Here is a 16462-nt window from a genome sequence, read left to right as displayed (position 1 = left end):
ACAAACTGGTAGAGTAAGTTCATCCACAAACTTGACAAAGAATGGAATTGCTGTGACATTCCTATGTCATCAGTGAGTAGCAACACTAGATACTAAATTTTTAAAATCTGTTGGAACATGCATTTTTCTCATAATCTAAACCAGCAACAGAAGGAACATGCTGGAAATCCCGTTCTATGTCTGTATTCTGCATCCATGGATACCTACAGAGCACACTGTCTGAGCAGCCCCTAGGTGATCAACTTGTTCAAACCCATGTCCTCATCACTGGAGTCTCATTGGCTGATAACTTGAACATTTCCAAGCAGGCTACAGATGTGAACGGCGATCCATTATTTACATGAGGCTCTCTTTGTAATTCCCCTTGGGAGGCTATAGGCTGCCAGTACTCAGACTATGTCATCAGAAACCAGAGCCAAAAATCCAGTAGGCAGAAAGTGACAAGAGAAATTGCTCATCTCTAGTTGAAATGAATGTGTAAAAATAAATTTATAATTCGCAGGTGTGTAGTGACTTGTTTTTTCAAGTTCAAAATAGTAAGAAAAGTGGCGTACGATCCCGTCTGGCTGCTGGGAGCAACGGCAGCCGGTTGCCATTTGCTGCGGTCGGCAGTCCCAGCCGGGTGATCGGCCCTGGGGTGCCGTGCGCTGGGAGAGGAAGAAGAGAGAGCCCCCAGCTCCAGGCCAGGCTGGGCTCACCGCCCAGGGAGGAGGCCCAGGAGGCAGCCTCCAGGGAGGAAGAGTGTGGACGAGGTACAACCTCAACCCTGATTCTCCCACACTTCTGATTTAGTTTTCACATAAAAGTACCACTAATATTACATTTTCAAAAGGATTCTTTCAAGGCAGAACTAAATTGATATGCAATCAAAGTGAAAAAAACCTGAGGGAAAGAGGCTTCTTGGTGCACTAGTATGAGGGCCTTTCCCCAAACAGGGTTCAAAGGTAAAATGATTTTATGTAGGGTACCACTTAGCCTAAAGCACAATTCTATTTCAGGATAATGCTGCTGTGAAGAGTGAACTTCTCATGTCAAAAATATCCCTGTCCTCTTCTATAGCACTTCCTAGAGCAAAAAGGAAGGGAAAGGTGCCTGCAAGTTTTACTGTCTGCTCCGCGATCCAAAGCACTGGGGCCCCTGTGCTGCCTGTCCCTCACCAGGTTCTTGTCTTGCAACAAAGTGGGACATTTTTACAGAGCTTCTTCATCGCCCACTTCTGTGGAACCACCGCCCGGGGGGTGGCAGCTTCATAGAGAAAGTGCCCTTCCTTGTGGACACTTGGAGTCGCCATCCAAACGCGTGCCGACGGTTCTAACACAGTTCCAAGCCCTTCTGAAGAACACAGACATCGATGCGCCACGGCGGCACACCCGCGATGTCTGGGGAACAGTTTACCATAAGGTCTTAACCCTCTGCCCCCTTTTTTTCCCACTACGACTACCATTCCTCTGCCCAGCCCCGGGTACTGACTTTCATTTTGTCCTGAGAATTTGAAGTACCATACCCTGAGTACTTGCTATGTGCCGAGGACAGTGCTGTACACTTATATACTCTATTTTACTTAATTCCCAATTATTTCTGCTTCCAATAAAGAAAAAAAATCAACAATAGTCCCGGAGTTGTGTCCGTGTGGCAGGAACACTGACCAGGCTTTGAGCAGCTCCTGGAACGCAGCATGCACAGAACGCCCGTGGTGCTCCATCACCAGTTTCTCGAATCGCCGCCTCGCCTTCCTTGGGGGCTTAGATGGTCGCATTAGTTGTCTGTAAACTCACTTATTCCCTGAAACTGCCGCTTCTCATTCGTTTTCTGTTGATAAGGAATTCCTGAAACAATCATCGAAAACCATCTCTGTTGCAGACAGCCAAGGCTGCTCGTCTGCAGCAGGATTCGAGATCTCGTTTATTCCTGAAGGGGACCATTATTTCCACCGGTTGCCATGGTGACGCCGCAGTACTGCTGTTGTGCTCATGGCCTCCCATTGCAGTCACACCACACACTTAAATCACACCATTTGTTTCACATGGCAAAGGTTTTCCGGAAAACAACCACCTGGTTATGTAAAACTTGGTTAATTGAACTCTCAGCTTCATCCCACAGTGGTGACGGATGGGGACAGCCGTAGGTGTCTGGGCACACCAGCATCAACGGGTGCCGTGAGAGTTAAAACAAGGAGAAGAAACATCTTAATATACCTTTTCATGTATTCTCCCTCATTAATTTAAGAAGACATTTCTTACCATTTCCAATGATATGAGAAATGCTGCTCATAAAGCAAAAGTAATATGATCAGAAATGAGAAACTATAAAAGTTTTTTGTTGTTAGGGGTTCACATGAGGAACCTGCGTATTCAGTTTTGAAGTAGTGGCTTAGTTCTCCTATTTGCACATCTATCTTCGTTTTATTTGTAACTAGTACACACACACACAAATACATATACATGGACTCCTGTTAATTCTTGAGGTCTCTAACCTATGAAGTCTATCTTGATGACCTTTCAGTCTTCAGAGCGGCTGTTCCCTGGCGGGACTCTCCTTGAAGTCAAGATGCTGCGATTCAGAGGTTCTAGCCCTACATCAAATTTACAGGAAGAGCGTCCTCCCCTTAACAGCCCTGCGGTGGAGGAGGGCAGGACGACGGGACAGTCTTGAAAACGGCACGTGGGAGCCTCCCTTTGGAGCACATGGACCTCACTGCTTTACCTCTGAGCAAATGCCAGGTTTATCTGGACACTCAAGGCCGGCAGTCGGCTGTCCTGCGCTCTCACTACAAGTGGTTTGGGAGTTGGCTTGGACTCCTGACAAGACGGTGTTAATAAAAAAGGGAGAAATAACCAGAGTTGGATGTCAGAGGCCAATATTTGGAAAAGGCAGGTAATTTACTAAAGCCAAATTTCAAGGAAGATGTCAAATTTAAGTCTGGCCAAAATTCATTAAGTTAACCTGAGTTTGAGTTACATTTTTTTGTGCACTCTGGTCTTTTACTGTGTCTTCTGTCCCTGTACTTGTTTGTTTTTTGCTTTGTTTTGCATTTTTCCTTGTTTTTTTTGACATAATACTATCAAGATTGGCCAGGCTAGAAAAAGTTTTGTGTTTTAGAGACAGAAAGAAAATTCTCTCCACGTAAGAAAGAATGCCGTGGGGCTCCAGAAACCAAGGCTGCAACAATGAATAGACACATTTCTTGCAACACCCCCTTCGTAAAGAAGGGAGGGTTGCGACATTTACAGTAACTGCCAGCAGCCTGGAGGCACCAGCCTGGCCGCGGCGAGTCCAGAGCCTGAGCATGTGTTTGCGGCGGCCCCACAGCTCTCGGCCTCCTCCTTCCCTGCAAAGGAGAGTTTTCATGAGCTCAGCCACCGACAAGAAATGAGGTGGAGGGTGGGAACTGAAAGCGGGCAAGTGTCCTGAATGGATGGGAATTCACTGGCAAGGGTTCCACTCCCAGGTGCCACAGTTACAAATGTTGAGAAGCCTCAGGTGAAAACATGGTGAAGGAGATTCTTAAGATTCACGAGACTGCGTGGCCAGAATCCTGAGCAACTTGAATATACTTTAGCCCGAAGTTAGGAGGACTCAGGGACAAAAAGGCCCGACTGCCATCCCTCACCCTGCGGCCAGCCCCCAGCCCACTTCCCCTGGTAGGTGTTTACTTTCTACTGAAGAAGGCAACAGTTTTAACAGGGCAGGTTTTGAGACAGTTCCCTTGGTGTATGTACCACAAAGTGAATGAGTACCTTTAGCCCATTGAACTGCCTTTGGTGAAACATAGGTAAGTCGTGTGTTGCCGAGCAATGGAAGCTTCCAACACTGTGTCCTTCTTAGACACACTCTCTCCCTTCCAAATAATCACAGATCACTCACTGCTCCGCGTCCACACGGGAGTAACACAGGAGACTGTACATCATCCCGAAATGAAAACTGAATCGCGCTGGTTCCCAGCAACAAGATGTTCGTGACATGAATTTTCCCAGAGAAACTAGACTCTTTAACACCAAGGCTGGCAGCTAAGACAGGAGCGGGTGGAATAGATGGCTTGCTGAGTCTCAAAGAAAACTCCCTATCTCATGCAAACGCACATTTTAGATATCAAGGTCAAATCCATTTAGGCCAAGGTGGTCTGGGAGTCTTCTTCAGTACGTGTGTGTGGAGTGCGTGTTAGCATGGGCAGGATGCTACATGTGGCACATAGGGACAGTCAGGTTCTTGACCTGACAGTTTTCCTTTGACGCTCAGCAAATTCGCAACTCCAAGCAATGCTTACTTTAGACATCCTGTTATGTCATCCAGACGAACTAATCAAATATTGCAGCATCACTGGAAAACAAGGTTTTCACATGTGTGTTTACAGCATGAAGCTATTTAGGTGACCCCAGAAAGCCTTGGGGACTGTCTAGTTGCAAACTCTGCCAGCAGGCTCTGGGCCATCAGCTAAGCACCGGGGTAATTCTGTGGTGCTATTTTGGACCCATGGACCCCAAGAATGTACGGTTCTCAGAGACCCATCTGACTCCCTAAACGGGGGCCCCAGAAGGCACATGACTCATCTGCTGTCAGGCAGCCCACCGAGGGCACAGCTGACATGAGCTCGGTCCCCTGGCTGCCATGCCCACACTGGCAAGCCCCCTCTCTGCACTCTTTTGCACCCCATGGACTGGCTTCCTCCTCTTCAGAAGGGAGAGAAATGGCTCCATCCAGTTCAAATGAATCCCGAAAGGTTAAGATACACCCACCAATCAAAGCCACCTAGCAGCACTGAAATTCCGTGCCTCAGAAGTGATATGTTTTAAATTGATCAATTAAAGACACAGTCTACGATAAGAGCTGCTAGCGACTGTGGGCTTTATACACCAAACTTGCCAAGGTTCACGTCCTGCATACCATCACATAATCGAGCTGTGTGGCCTTGGGCACTGCACAGGACTGCACACTGCAGGGTGATAGCCAGACCCAGGACCCGGGGCAGCTCCTGGACCCAAAGAGAGAGGCAGGCAATTGCTGGGCAACCCAGGGGACTCTTGGTGCCCAGCCCTAACCTTGCCTTCCTACACCAAACTCCTGGGATTGCTGTCTTACCCTCCAAGTCCTGGGGAAACAGGAAATACAGCCAAGTTAGGTGGGAAAGACCAGAATGTGCAGAATAAATTGTGCTAGCCTGAACTGATGGCATGTCATGGCATAAGATCTCAGAACTAACACTATTTTGTATCCTATGTTTTATCAAATCCTCTGATTTCAAGCAGGTAAGCCTCTGGTGTTTGCACTGCCAATCATCATGGAGAGAATCACATTCAGAAGCTGGGTCTCACCTCTTCACCATTCTTCCTACAAGAGCAGGAATACCATTTGACCTCCAGTGACTCCCAAGACACATCAGCCCCAAGACTTGGACTTCGGTGACTCTGTTCTTTCCTGCCTCAGAGCTCCTAGCTGCTGAGGCTCCTCCACTGGGAATATTCCATGCCTTTTAGGTGGCCTGGAAGTCTGGACAAGCAAAGCACACCATGCTCCCCAGGGAACTGGACGGGGGGAAACAAGAGAAGCAGGTCGCATGGCTGGGCAGATGCCTGAGCAGTCACCTCCTGTCATCAGCCTGGTGGGCTGGCTTAGCTCATTAGTACACTCAGTGCCTCTCATGATCAACCTCAGAACTGAGAACACCACAACTGGGTTCTCCTCTCTGAGAAGAACCTGCATGGCTGGAGGCTGAACACGGGTCATGTGGCCCCTGGGGAGGTGCAGGGAGTTCCTGGCCCTGAGGGGATATGGCACTGTGGGAATGGTGCTGAGTGCGGTTCATTCTTCGTGGTGGATAAACCTACAGTTGACAAAAGGCCTTCATCTTAGACTATATCTTTGATTGATTTAAGACACATCTCTCTTCAAGACACAGAATTCCAATGCTAGTAGGTGGCTTTTATTGGTGCACATAGAAGTTCCTTAGCTTTAGGAATCCTGGGGCTGGGGGCCTGGGATGAGAGCTGCCATCAAAAACTCAAGTTGAGCTGAAATGTGCCTCCTGGCCCAGTTTGGGGGCCAGTACAGACCTTTGCCTACAGGGAAGGAGCTCAGCCTTTCCCTGTGTTCAGGTGGAGAGTGAGTCGGAAGCACCAACCAACACACTGTTTGACATCTGCCCCGTTTGGTTACAACACAAAACAAAACAAACTTGGAGGCGTCAGTGGGAGGAGTCACTGAAGCCAGCCTGGGGTCAGACAGAGAAAATCCCCGGGGATGTACGGACACACTGCGAGGTGTTAGTTGGTTTAAATTTTATGTTGTTATCCACCTTGTTCCAAGACAGATGCAGAGCAGTGTAAGCGGCAGTGCTGCCACTCGTGCTGGGGAGGGAGAGACAGGACCCTTGTCCTCACGGGGCCTATATTCTAGAGGAAGAAGGTGGATGAACATGACCATCCAGATAGTAGTAAGTGTTCTGATGACATCACAGGGACGTGAAACTGGCTGGCAGAAGGTGGCCGGGATCAGAAATTGGACAGGGAGGGCTGGCAGCTTTAGATGGCTGGGCAGGGCAGATCTTCCCAGAAAGCAACGATGGAATCCGGGAGAATAAAGCTCTAGCTGGACACAGATCATGTTCCTGGGGAAAAGAATCCTTATGGCAAAACAGCATGGGTGAGCATTCCAGTGCTCTGACCGTCATCTCTCACTCAGGCGTGGCTTCAGGGATGCAAGACAGAGCAGTCACCCAGGCCCCAGAGCAGAGGGGACTGGGCATGGAGCTTAGTGCTCTGCCAGCTGCTGTTCGGAACTCTGTAATAACTTTATCTCTGAATTTGTGTTTTGCACCGTGAAGTCTGATGGGACAATGACACATTGCTCCAGGGGCCGGGAGCCTCATGCACACCTGGCCCACTCTGCCACCTCCCCAGGCACGTTCTGGACTCTCCTCTCTCTGGCCCTGGAAAACACATGCACTCCACCTTCCAAGCCACTGGGGGCTGGGACATCTAGGAGGCTCTGCAGGGCCTGACAGTATCCCCATGCTCCATGGAGCATGACATTCAATAGAGGCTGAAAAGTACAACGATAGGTCCAGAAAAGAGCCACAGAGGAAAGGAAAAAGCTTTTGGACCTGCTTTTGAACATGCAATCCAGCATCTTATGCAGTGGCCCAGTTCTCCCCAGGTGCCATCCCGGGTGCTGTGGAGAACGCAGAGATGGGGTTTTCCCTCTGCTAACAGCCTGCTGGGCCACGCGCCCCCTGCCAGCGCATTCACTCATTCATGCCCCCTGCAGCGCTCACTCACACACGGAGTTACCCCCCACCGCTGCCAGTATGCAACTCGCTGAGCTCCAGGGGCTGACATGCCCCTCCGTCACAGTCAGGCATGGGAGTCAAGCGGATTGTTCTCGGTCTGCTTGCACGGATGCAACCACGTGAGAGTTTCAAGTTAAATATCACACGTGATATAAATCATGGATAAAGTAGAAAATAGGTGTTGGAAAAAATTCACATTTTCTATATAGCTAAACCAATATATACCCTCAAGCCATTCTCTGAATCTGACTTCCTTTCCCAAGATGTAGTACCTAATTCTCTTTTACCCACGTCCTGAGGAAAACTCCTTATTGTGGGTTTAATGAACTTACAGAAGTACCACCAGGATTGCAGAGACACTACTGGTTTGGTTTTTTTTCTCTTTCTCAAATCCACATAAAGAGTTTTCTTGCAGGATATGGTTAAAAGACAATTAAATATGAATCTGGATTGGAAATTTCAAGGAACTCATTGAAATGCCACAGAACCGAGTACTGAGATTGCCTCAGACACCTGCTTACCCTCAGTCAGGTCCGCTGGGCTCTGCCACAAGGGGCAATTGCAAATTTTTTTCACCTTTCCCAGGGCCCCTGCAGTATATACGACAGACAAACTTTTATAAAATGTACTACAGCCCAGCTGAAATAAAAGGTAATTTCCTTATATGAATTTCAGAAAGGGGTCAACATGTTTCGGTCATGGAGTCAGTCTGCCAAAATGGCGTGATCATGGCCAGGGACAAAATGAAGCATCCCATTTGCACCTTTATTGCAAATGCCCAGATACGGTCCTTGGGTTTCTGGACATTTGGATTTCTGACATGAGATTGGGATTTCTGGTACAATACTTGTGTGTCTGACCCTGATTTTCTAGAGGAGGCCCCTGGATTCCCGATGGAGTATCGGCATTTCTGATGCAGTACTTCGACTTCCAGCGTGAACTTACTATCTGAGATATATATATATAAGTATATATGCTGACTCAATACTTGGGTTTCTGGTGCAGCCCTTGCTTTTCTGACCCTTCGTTTGGGTTTCTGACATGGTCCTGGGGTTTCTGACGGTGGCATATCAGCATACAAAGCAGGGGCAGCTGCCTTCTAAGGCCTATGGTCTGGCCCTTGGAGTGGCCTGGTATCTCCTGAGCGCTCCCAGGCCTGGGAGGCTGCTGCCCAGCCACCCTGATGAAGGGCGTCTGCTCTGCCGAGGAACAGCTCAGCTCGAGGAAGCCCTGAGCCCAGACCCGGGGTATCAGATAAGAGCCGATCCTCTAAGAACAAAACCACCCAGCTGTCCCTTGTACTTCCTCATGACCTTGCTGCAAACACAGATGGCTTTCTGTCCTCTTAATTTTGTACCAGAACTTTTCTCTCTCCTCCTCACTGTCATTTAGGATGGACAGAATCCTAAACCTTGCAGAGGTGGGTGGATGCCCTTAAGGGATGGTGACTTGATAGAAGCCACACAGTGACTTAGAACAGATGTCTGGCCTCCTGACTCCCAGGCCAGGCCTGTCCTCTGTACCTTTGCTGGTCATGTTTTCCACAGACAGACTTAGTGAGCAGTCGGCCCAGCTTCTCGGCAGCACCACAGAAGCCCGAGGCTGGGGACACTGAGTGCTGGGTGTAGGGCACGGGCTTCGACTGCCTATCCAGCAGACCCACTGGCTTCCAGCAGAGCCCAGGCAGGAGTGCCTTCCTGTACAGATGGGTGGCCTGCACTCCTCATCCATTGCAGGGAGCAGCATGCCAAGGAATGGGCCTGGGACAGTAGTTAAACTGCTCTGGTGGCCAAGAGGAACTCCAGTCCTATTTTCAATTAAGGTCGTGGACCGGAAGGGCTTTCAAGGTCTCAGCTGGGCAGACAGAGGCCGTGTGGAGGAAGCAGTGTGGGCAGGGAGAAAGCTGAACACACTGTATGGAAGCTGAGTGTGTTTCTATGCTGTCTGTTAGGGAAACCGACCACATGGTCTTCCAAGGAATGCGATTTTTGCAACATGAAAAAAAATGTTTAAAAAATCATACAATTTTCAAAACGATTTTTATAGAAAGGAACATTTTTGGATGTTTAATGAGGCACAGTCTCCTCCAGCAATGAACATCAAAGGCAGACCTCATGTTACCATAAAAGAGCCTGGGGAAGGTTAAGTCCTTCTCTGAGTGACATTACTACGTCCCTTACTCTCCGACACTGAGTTTTACTGACTCACTTTACTGAGACACTGACATTGCCCGGTTTTACTCATAGCAAAAATCCGTTTTTAAAGGAAGCATGTCTTCATTCTCAGCTCAACAGGAGGAAAACATACAGCCTTTGGTAGTGAATCACTCATCAAAAATTAAAGAAATCCATCCACAATGGGAAATAACACAACAGAATGCTGGTGCTGGCTTCACCCTGGAAGGAAGCCAAAAACAGGTCTTGGAAATAATGACGACTCTGGATTCGATCTTGCACACACTGTGTGCATTCGGATCTCTAATGTCACCTCAGCGACATACACTTTCCAGCCTGGCTTTCTTTGGGAACTCCCACGGGAGGGGAGCAGGGCAGCCTTGGGGGTTTCCATGGTTTCTGACGAGATTAAGCCATCCACCTTCCCAGTGAGTCACTTCTTCAGGTAAAATAAGCCATCACGTGGCCCCCAGAACCCTTTGCCAGAATGGATCTCAGAACAGCAGGGCAAATACCTTCGTTTTTCCAACTAATGTTTCTGCTCAAGTTTTAAAATCAAAGCCGATGGTTTCCCAGCCCTTACTTCCTGCATTTAAGTGACATCCTGGAAAGGAAAAGACTGTTTTTCAAAAAATGTTTTTCCATTAAAAAAATCCCTCCTTTACGTGTGTCCTGCTTTGGAGGGCGGCAGAGAAGGAGCACAGATATGAGAAAAGGGAAGAGAAAATCCTAAAGGGCAGCTGCTTTCTTTTCGAAGTTAAGATGATACCACTTTTACATCACGATGTACACAGGTCACGCAGAAGGGAAGCTGATGCATTCGCTGGCCCCAGACCCAGCTGGTACGCAGCAGTGGCTACGGTAAGGGGATTTCTCGTTAACGCAAAACCCGGGGAAGCATTGCTAGATCAGAGAACTTTATATCTTAAAGAGACCTTTAAAAAGTTCTCACTCAGACCTTTCCTTTTTCGACAAAGAAGGTGGGACTCAGGACATGAAGAGACACGTCTAAGTCATTCAGCTTTCTGGAGCTAAACTCTATTTCTGTCTCATCCTTTTCTAGGCTACTGCACACAAACCACGTAATTATACTTCCTAAAGAAAGTACTCAGATATTGGCCCTACAGGCAATAGATCCTGAAATCAGAACTAGGATCTACCACTTCATTTTTCAAGACCTTGCATAATCACAAGCCTGCAGGAGACACCTGATAAATGTCGGCTGGTGAATGGCTGCACAAAGAGGAAACTGGCAAGTGTGTGAGAAGAGATTAGAGAAGTGGATTTGGTCAGCAGATAACATAGGGAAATAGTTTGGAACTCTGGCCAAGATCAACTCAAGTGATCATAAAACTGTTCCAAAATATAGTTATCTACCAGTCAACTGTTTGCAGAGTCCACAGGGTACATTCTTATTTATTCATGTGCCCTATGACTTACATAATTATAAAATTTTTCATAATGGAAATTTTTCTTTTTTTCTGGCCAGGTCCGTACCTCACCTCTGGTGGTGGGAATGAGTGGACTGGCTTCTAGGTTTGAGAGGAGCCCTCGTACAGTGCAGGTGACACAGGGGACATGTCCTGTCGACTCACTTCTCCAAGCCTGCCTGGGCCTCTGTTTTCTCATCCTTAAGGTGAAGGTGAGAATGCAGACCTAAGCTACCTCTAGGTATCTCTGAGGCCCAACTAAGATAGAGCCTGAGCATGTTTCTAAAGTATAACGTGCTCTAAATGCATGCGCATTATCATAAATGCAATTTATGTTTTCAGCATAAGGCGTTTCACTTATCACGCAAAACAGGAAGTAGATCAAGTCCTGTTTCTGTGAATAATAACTTCCACCAACAGGACGTTTTTAAAAAAGTAATTTCTCAGCAGCAATGTGGTAACATGATAGCTTTATAATATTTTTATGGAGAAGCTTTGAACACAAAATCTGTACCATTTCTGATAGCAGCTCAACCCAGGTAGAGTTGTTTGAAAGCAGTTAAATACCATCAACACATTTTTAAAAAGTTAATAGAATTCAATCACCTCCATCATAAAATAACACAAATCCAAGATCTGTTTCCTGCTTATGCTCATTGCTATTCAAAACAAAGAGAAAAGCTGCTCAGAGAATCCATTATGTGACACAGATTTTGTTCAGCAACTCCACAGAAAGCTTTCCTTTTCCAACACTTTAAAGATATTATTCGAAACTCTGCATTGCAATAAGCAGTATTTAAAAGTCACTTCAAAACGGCAATCTTTGAACAGAATTCGTTCTAATCTCCTGTTGTTCAATGTCCCAGTTCACACAGATGGGTCCCGTGGATGGGACTGCACTTGGGGGAGAGTTCCCACATCAGATGTGGATCGGTCCATGTTCCTGTTCCTTCTAATTGGCAGAAAAACCTCATTCCTGATTCTGTGGCCTAATGGATCTAAGAAATTTCCCTATAGTCACACACCCAAAAGGTTTTATAAATTTCATGTCTTCCTTCCCCGTGTGAATGATGCCACTCCTCAGGCAGCTGGTGTGGACCTGCAGCTGTTTCCACAGCAGGACCACATGCACAGGAAAGCCTCACACACGCAGAGCCCGCCCCACCTCGGGGCCCTGCACACAAGCTCCTTGGAGGCCGGCTCATTGCTCCATTGGCCAGGTCCTCCCACTTTCTCACCGGGTCATCACAAACTGAAAGGCCATTTCACAAATCTAGTTGTTAAGGAAAATTAAGAGGGTGGGTTTGATTATAAAAATAGGAAATGCCCAACTTCAAATGGGTGGGATTTTGATGTGTCATCCGGCCAGCCTAGGCCCCAACAATAGTTGGGGATTGTTTTCCTAAAGGTGGACTTCACCTTGGATTCCTGGCACTCAGGCAGCCTGGCCGCCCAAAGCAACTCCCTCCCACCCCCATGCACCATTTGGCTGAGCTGCAGTGGATTAAAGTGGTTTCCTGAAGCATAAATCCCAGATTTCCTGCATAGGGCTGGACAAAGTTAAAACTGAGGTGTTGGCCAAATTTTCATTTAATAAATGCTTCCTGATAATATTCCTTAACCTGATTTTTAAATACCTTAGGAATTATATTACAAACAACCATGACATAAAGCCAGTGTGACCAGAAAGGTGCCCTTTACCTCTTGTCCTGCTGAGATGAGGCTGGGGAGCCATCCTGGCCTGCAAGAATCCATGTTTCCCTGTCAGGAGAAAGAGGACTTCTGGAAGAATACCAGCTCTCAACTGGGTCAGCTGGCTCAGGGGTGAGACCTGAGTTTATATAGGAAAGCTGTGCTATTTCCTGTAAGTGGAAAGTGTGACTGCCTAATATCCATGGCTTTGCTATATGACAAATGATTACCTAGTAGACTCCTTTAGGAGGAACTTCTTGGAAGAATGTTGAAACTTTCCTGGGAGGAAAATGGAAATGGAAATAAATGAGGGAGTAATCTGTTTGTCACCATCAGGTCCAGAAGCATTCTTCCAACTTACTGTCAGCTTCTAATCTCTGTCTCTGGGAGAATAAGTTCTTCCCTGTTGGGAGAGACACATTTTGCTTGGATAGGAAACCTGTGGAACCCACCGATGCTCATAAAATCCCAAGAACAAGGCAAAGGAGGGAAACAGAATTGAATATCTAAGAAAGTTGTGAAGTCTTCTGTGCTGTGCCCACCATGTATCTATGAGAGATACATGCCTTCTCGTTTCTTTCTGCAGATTCAGAAACTAGTGCAGACCTGACCCAGCCGAGGTGCACAGAAGCCGTGTTTGCAGTGGCTCGCCCCGCCTTGGAAGAACATGGATTAGGCCCCTGGCTTTACTTAAAAACCTTCAGATTCTTTTTTTTTTTTTTTGGTGGCCATTCAAACCAACACCAAGGAAGAAAAATGACTGGGAAGAGAAAATCACACATACTGACTGACAGAGGAAGAGGGATAGATCATTAAAGAAGAGAAAGCTACTGAGTGAATATTCTAAGTTAACTTTCAAATTAAATTTTCTGTTACTTAATATTAGCACGTTAATTTCACTTTCTTTTATTCCTTTGGTATTTCCATGAGCCAAAATGAAACAGTCAAGTTACAGTGTCATTTGATTTTACTTACTGGTGGATACCCTTTGGTATAACAATATAAGACCTCCAAGACCCTGGAGAAAATATTTAAGCTTTAATTATGTGTCTTCCAGAAATTCTTATTTCTGAAATTCCTATTGCATTATTTAAATATTATGCAACCAAGACTCACAGAGTTGCAAACATTCTCCAATTAAGGGAACTCTGATCATATATGATGCTGATATGAACCATGTATTACTTCCCAAGTCTGTTTTTATATTCCAAAAAAAAGAAAAAAGAGAATGGGTGGCTGTACTAAAAAGACTCTCCATCCAGTTTAACAGGGGAAAAATTGGTCTCTTTTTTTAAAAGTCAAATATTAACACAAAGTGGCTTTCTTTTCTCTTAAAATGAAACTCAGAGATTACTGCTAGAAAAGGGAGCTAGCTCCTTTCCATCTTTCCATATCCACCGGAGTGCCGTCACCTACATAACGACCCAGCTAAATGTCTTCTTTAAAAGTTGGAAACAACTGCTCTAATTTTGTGATGATGTTAGAAATAACAATTTTATTGAATGCTAACTTTGGGTGATCTCACTTGTACGTCACCATGATCCTGAAGTGATGGACAGCTGACGGAGGAGGGAACCCACACAGGTTCATGTGTTTCCCAGCAGGTGTTACTGGGCTCCTGCTCTGCAGTCAGCCTGCCAGGTGTGGACAGTGGCTTGGAACAGTCACCAACCTCAGGGCACTTACTGTCTCCTGTCCTGCCCCAAGTGAGCTATTTATGTAGTTCTAACTAAACAAAAGCGAGTTTCTGATCCCCCACAGTAGCAATAAATCCCCTTCTGTTACTTGAAATCTTAAGCTCTGAAACACATCCCAAATGATTAGTAATGAAATTGCTTCAGGCTAGAAGACCAATCTGATGTCCTACCCTGATACCCCAACAGGAAGATTGCAAACAAAGGTAGCAGAGAAGATAGCTACCCTAGCAGGTTCCTACTTAGAATACCCTCTTCTCCCATCAAAGAGAAAATTCCTGAGATCAGAAGCACTGTTAGTCAAACAACTCACAACTTCCTGAGGCAGAACTTTACTCTCCCATTGAAATGGAGGCCAAAGATGGGACCACGTAGAGGGAGGTGCTGCCCAGGCTCTATGGTGGAGACAGGCAGACAGGTGCACAGTTACCTTGGGATTGGGGCAGACTTCTGAATCTGTCACTGGTTTTGAGATGGTGCTGGGACTTGGGGAGCCCCAGAAGCACATGTCACAGGATCACCCAGCAGAGCTGCTGACCTACTCATGGCCAGGCAGCGGGCCCGGAAATCCAGAACGGGCAGATGGCAAGCCTGCGTGTGGAGGGGCCGGTGCTGAGCCGAGAGCCAAGGAAGGCAAAGGTCACCTTTAACATCGGAAGGAGATGAGTCTGTGAGGCCTGACCCTCCAGTATTTCAGCCCACGGTTGGTGGGATCCACTGCCTTTTGAGCTGTATGTTTAATATCCATTCAAACCAATAGGGATGAGCCAACGCCTCTTGCTTAGGAACGTGCCAACTTCTTGTAATTAGACCTAATTAGACTCTATTTTATTAATATTGTTCCAGTAGTGACCCTTCTCTTTGATCCCACGGTGGACATTTGCCCCAGTAGACGATGTCATTCAGAATCAACACTAATAATGATGCGACAGAGAACATGGACAGCACAACTGTGTCGGCAGGTAGCAAATGGAGGCTTCCTCAATCTCTATCCTGATAAATCATTAACTATATTTAGCATCCCTTCAACAAAGGGAGAAACGATCCACAGAACCAAAAGGCATTTGATCACACCAGGAACATCCAGAGGCATTTACGCCCAGGTGAAATGGTGCCCTGAAGGACACACCCCCTAAAAAAGGGGGCCTCCAGGGTAAAAGAACTGACCCATTGACCTTAAGATAATTCAGGAGAGAGTCAAAGTATTTCAACAGGGTGATGCATTTAAGACAAACAGCTTCCTAGCTGCCCACACCCTGGTACACCTTGGTGAGTCCACACCACCCACGCTACATGGTATTCGCCCACATGCTGCAGCCACTAAGGGCTGAAAGCCCTTAGATTGCATTCCCTCAAATTCTTTCGGGAACTTAACATGAAATTGATTTAGCAAAACACGAAAAGTAGATGGTGTTTCTTTTACTAAGTATTAGGACATCAAGGCATGGCATGCTGCCTGGATCTCCAGAGGCATAAAATTAGGCGACAGAAACACTTTGTTTTTTCAAGCAGAAGTACAATCCAGAGAAGCTCCTTTTCAGCAGTTTCCCCACAGCAGATCGATTTAAGAAGCAATTGCCATCAGTGCTATTATGTGCCACCCTGCACCCTAGTAATCTGTTGAATGTGTGCTGCTGAGATAAGGTGAGGTTCTTTTAAAAGCAAGGACAAGTCAATGAAAGGAAAGCATGTGGAAATATGTCCTAACAATCACTGCAGATGCTGAAGACCTGAGCCAGATTTTCAACTCAAAAAAAACAAAAAAATAAAAATGATGTCATACAAAGTATGTTATAAGTCCATTTGAGCAAATTAAGGCATAAAATTCAAATATAACACACTGACTGCAGGGCCTTCTTTCTCTAGAAGATAATGTTTCTCTAACAACTCAACCCCACATATTTTTGAAGCAGTTAACTACCTCCCAGAAATAATTTTATAAAAGTTTTGTACTTACCAAGGGAAAACGAGGGCTATAATCTGAAAAAGAAAGAGAAAGAAAGGAAGAGTGAGTTTTCTGGCCAACAGGTGTCAGCTGCTAATCCTAGCTACTTCTTTCTCTGTGGCACTCATTGAATATTCCCCTTTTTGCTTCATTGCTGGGGGGCTACTTGAGGCCTTTTATCTGGACGATGATAATTTATCTTTGCTGCAATCCCCAACTTCCAAAAGTGCCCTCCTCCAAATCCT

The 16462-nt window shown here is 46.3% G+C and overlaps 1 protein-coding gene across 4 annotated transcripts in view; it reads right to left on the bottom strand.

Moving 5' to 3' along the window:
* Positions 1-16462, bottom strand: part of PTPRE (protein tyrosine phosphatase receptor type E) — a 148788-nt gene that overhangs the window by 68807 nt on the left and 63519 nt on the right. Inside the window, exon 2 of one of the 4 annotated variants that reach the window (XM_036924055.2) lies at positions 16230-16252. The exons of the other annotated variants lie outside the window; for them this stretch is intronic. The gene's annotated coding sequence lies outside the window, so the exon portion shown is untranslated. The remainder of the gene's footprint in view (positions 1-16229; positions 16253-16462) is intronic. 4 annotated transcript variants of the gene reach the window in all.

This window comes from Manis pentadactyla, chromosome 8, assembly GCF_030020395.1.
Source record: "Manis pentadactyla isolate mManPen7 chromosome 8, mManPen7.hap1, whole genome shotgun sequence".
Classification (NCBI taxonomy): Eukaryota; Metazoa; Chordata; class Mammalia; order Pholidota; family Manidae; genus Manis; species Manis pentadactyla.
This window is presented reverse-complemented; position numbering and strand designations above follow the sequence as displayed.